The sequence below is a fragment of the Rattus norvegicus genome, chromosome 1, assembly GCF_036323735.1.
Source record: "Rattus norvegicus strain BN/NHsdMcwi chromosome 1, GRCr8, whole genome shotgun sequence".
In the NCBI taxonomy this organism is placed as follows: Eukaryota; Metazoa; Chordata; class Mammalia; order Rodentia; family Muridae; genus Rattus; species Rattus norvegicus.
In genome coordinates, this window is record NC_086019.1 from 56,866,832 (window position 1) to 56,870,928 (window position 4,097).

Consider the following 4,097-nt stretch of genomic DNA (forward strand, 5'->3'; position numbering starts at 1 on the left):
TGCCTTGTTCCAATACAGGGCCAATTACTGTGAGTTTCTTGATACCTAATGAGTAGAGAAAGAAGTTGAAACCGAACAAAATAGACAACAGAGAAACGGTAAAAAGAAAATGAAAGCAATGTGAAGTCAAGTTGATGTTTTAATGGAAATCTTCCATTAAGTTGAAAAGAAATAAAAAGAGAGAGGGAAGAGTCAAAACACAGTTCTCTGTATTTAAAAAATAAGTCTCAAGCAACATAATGGTAACAATTAATAAAGCATGCAGCTGTGAATTAATATTTATTTATTTATTTATTTATTTATTTATTTATTTATTTATTTTTGAGACCACATCTCACTATGTAGTCTATGCTGTCCTCAGCTGTGGAATCAGTGGGATCAAGTCTCATGCTGGTTTCATATTGAAAGTAAATCAAACACATCTTTCAAAATCAAGATAATTTTCTGCTAGAAATATCTAAATTTATGTGGCTTTTTGCAACAGTGTTTATTTTAAACTTAAAATCACACCAAGAAAGGAATGCATTTTTTAAAATCATTATCAGAAAAAGCACACAGAGAGGGTGTGTTTGAAAGGAATCAGGGACATCTGTCACCATGAAGGTAGAGCTGTGCAGTTTTAGCAGGTACAAGATCTACTCTGGACACGGGCCTCGCTATGCCAGGACCGATGGGAAGGATTTCAAGTTTCTTAATGCCAAATGTGAGTCTGCATTCCTTTCCAAAGGAACCCTCGGCAAATTAACTGGACTGTCCTGTCCAGAAGAAAACACAAGGAAGGACAGTTGGAAGAAATTCAAAAGAAAGGAACCCGTTTGCAGTCAAATTCCAGCAGGCCATCACGGGCGCTTCTCTGGCTGATATAATGGCCAAGAGGAATCAGAAACCAGAAGTTAGGAAAGCTCAGCGAGAACAGGCTATCAGAGCTGCCAAGGAAGCAAAAAAGGCTAAGCAGGCATCAAAGAAGACAGCAATGGCTGCTGCCAAGGCCCCCACAAAGACAACCACTAAACAATAGATCGTGAAGCCTGTGAAGGTCTCTGCTCCCCGAGTTGGTAGGAAATACTAATTTGGTAGATGAGCGTTTAAAAATAAAGATTTGTCTTTAACTCAAAAAAAATAAAAGAAAAGAAAAAAGGAAAAAGAAAGAAAGAAAAAGAAAGGAATCAGATGTTGGAGTAGTTCCTGGGTTTGCGTTGGGTCAGATCTCCCCCTCGTCGATGTGCCTCCATCTTCCTTTCATGTCTCTGTTTCTTTTCTGTGAATAAACACTCTGACAGAAGCTCCTTAGCAGAGTGCGGTGGGTTTATTCCTGCTCACAGTTCTAGGTAACCGTTCCTTATTACAGGACAATCACAGATGCAGGAGCAGGCTCATCTGGTCACATTGCAACCACAGTCAACAATAGAGCAGCCGGATTCCTGGACTACAGACAACTTTTTCAACCTCATGGGTCAGCACAGAAAAGAAGCTCTGTAGAGGCTTTCTGTCACCCGTGGGCAAACAGTTTCAGGAGGGAGAGACATGGCTTATGGCTTCAGCATTTCCTTAGTACCAAGCCCCATACCTGACTCGTGTAAGGATTCATAGTCAGTGTTTCCCCCCTGGCAGGCCCCTCAGTCTTCCTCAGGAGAGAGGCTGCCCCTTTCTGTGTGCACTAATAAACACAGTCCCATCTGGTGAAGGTCGGACTCCTGTGTCTTTCTGTCTTCCATCTCTGTATTCTACCTTAAAAAGTAACAGTCAAGCAGCAGAGAGCAAGGCATGCAGCTAGCACAGTCCAGAAATCTCAGCAAACGACACATAGGACCAGGCAAGACAAACTAAGGGACCAGCCAGTCAGATTCCAAGACCTTATGAATTTAACCCATGTCAGGCTTTCAGAGGGTGAACACACTCGAAGACAGAAGGTGCATCAGTAGGATGGGTGGGGGTGGGGATGCGGTGGAATTCCCACAGCTGAGTAAGACCCACAGGAGTCTGGACACAGTAGCCTGGCATATTAAGCTGTGTGCTGGCGAAGACTAAATCCTGCTTCATTTGTTTTAACTGTGGAATAAGGTAAACTTCAGTTTCTCTCTGTGTGACATTTTTCTTCAACAGACGGAATCTTAAATGTAAATGTGGGTGTTGTGTGTGGTGGGAAGCATCTGTGTTATCTGAGAGCTTCAGTAACTAAGAGCAGCTGAAGCACAGAATGAGGACTTGAGCACTAGTGTGCTCTTGGGACAAGAGAGTGTCCACGGGACATTCACAAGTATGAAAACCTCAAGAGAGAGGCGAATCCTCAGTGAGAATTGGACATCCCAGGGGAGGGGAGGGGAGGAGACCCAGCAGTGATGGAAGTGGGTGGGAAGGTCCTGGGACTGCAGAGGGCTTTCTCCAATGGAGGTTGATGACAAAACCCCTGGGCAAAAGAAAAGGCAGTGCTCTGACTATGAATAGCAAACAGTACACACAGACTGGTTAGCACTTGATAATAGCAGCTTACCAGATACTTTAGGGCTGTGACTGCACAGTGCTTTTCAGACCACCCTAGGATCACCTCAAGAGAGACAAGTAGGGGTCCATTCCAATATGGAACCCTGAGGAGGGAAAGTTAAAGAACAGAGTTAGAGCTGTTCTGCTATTTAGACTTAGTGATTGCCTTTGTTACTATAGGAGTTCTCCATTGTGGAGTGCATTCAATGGGCTGGGTGCTTTCCCACGTACTTATGAGCTTCATTTTTAGAAGAAGCTACAATGTAGATTAAGTTTTTAATTTATATCACTTAATTAGGTAATTCTTTGAGTACACACACCCACACACACATCACACACACACATACACACACACACACACACACACACACACACACACACACCACACATTAAACAATTAGCAGAAACAAAGGACTCATAAGGAACAGTGTGTGTACAAACTGCCAACACCAGGGAGTCCCACAGGGAACTCGGTGCCGACATAAATGGCGGCAGGCCCCGCTGGTGCTCTGCTTGTACTGGATGAGGCTCCCTTCATCCCCACACAGCAGAGCCACATCCTTTGGAGAGAAGTGCACATCAGTGCACACTGCTGCTCTGCTGTCTTAACGATTGCATAGAAACCCCTTCTACAAATGAGCTATAATCTATTCAGCCAGACCCCTTTAAGGAATGTTTGGATGGCTGCCAATCCTTTGCTTTTAAACCCCATTGTGCAAGGGATACCATGATTTCGCAAATGATCAATGGCCCAGATTCAGCTTCTCAAATCCAATTCCAGCATATCCCTCGACGTCCTCATGGGGTTTGCTTTTCCAGCTCCAATCCTAAGCAAGGCCATATTTTCTCTTTACAGACAACTAAAACAATACATCGCTGTCTGTGGACAGGAGCAAAACTGGGACCCAGCTGTCTCAGTAGGCCAAACAATGAACATACTGTCATATGTAAAACAGTGCCCTCTTCCCACCGATTTCTAACAGTGTAATTGCCGTGCGATGGAGTTATTTTTATTTTATGATATAGTAAATATCTTTTCAATTTCTCATTTTAGCAAGCTGGGGAAATGAATAGAGTACTCAGTAAAGTGCTCGCCTTGTAAGTCTGAAGACCTGAGTTCACTCTCTAATACACATATTAATAAAGCAAAACAGCTGGGTGGGGCTAGAGCTGCCTTTAATCCCAACACTCGATGGGCAGAGGCGGGCAGATCTCTGTGAGCCTGAGGCCAGCCTGGTCTACAGAGAGTATTCCAGGACAGCAGTGGCTACAAAATAAACCATGAAGATTGAGAGGGAGAGGGAGAGGGAGAGGGGGAGGGGGAGGGGGAGGGGGAGGGGGAAGAGGAAGAGGAGGGGGAGGGGGAGGGGGAGGGGGAGGCGGAGGAAGAGAGAAGAGAAGAGAAGAGAAGAGAAGAGAAGCGAAGCGAAGCGAAGCGAAGCGAAGCGAAGCGAAGCGAAGAGAAGAGAAGAGAAGAGAAGAGAAGAGAAGAGAAGAGAAGAGAAGAGAAGAGAAGAGAAGATCCAAGCATGGTAGTGCACACTTCCAATCCCGGCACTGGCAAGATGGAGCCAGGCAAATCCCTGGGGCTAAATGGCCAGTCTAATGCTCTGACC

General features: G+C 44.7%; 1 pseudogene; it reads left to right on the plus strand.

Moving 5' to 3' along the window:
• The first annotated feature begins 597 nt into the window (after positions 1–597).
• On the plus strand, positions 598–1,069 carry LOC134484149 (large ribosomal subunit protein eL24-like; annotated as a pseudogene).
• Positions 1,070–4,097: the final 3,028 nt, after the last annotated feature.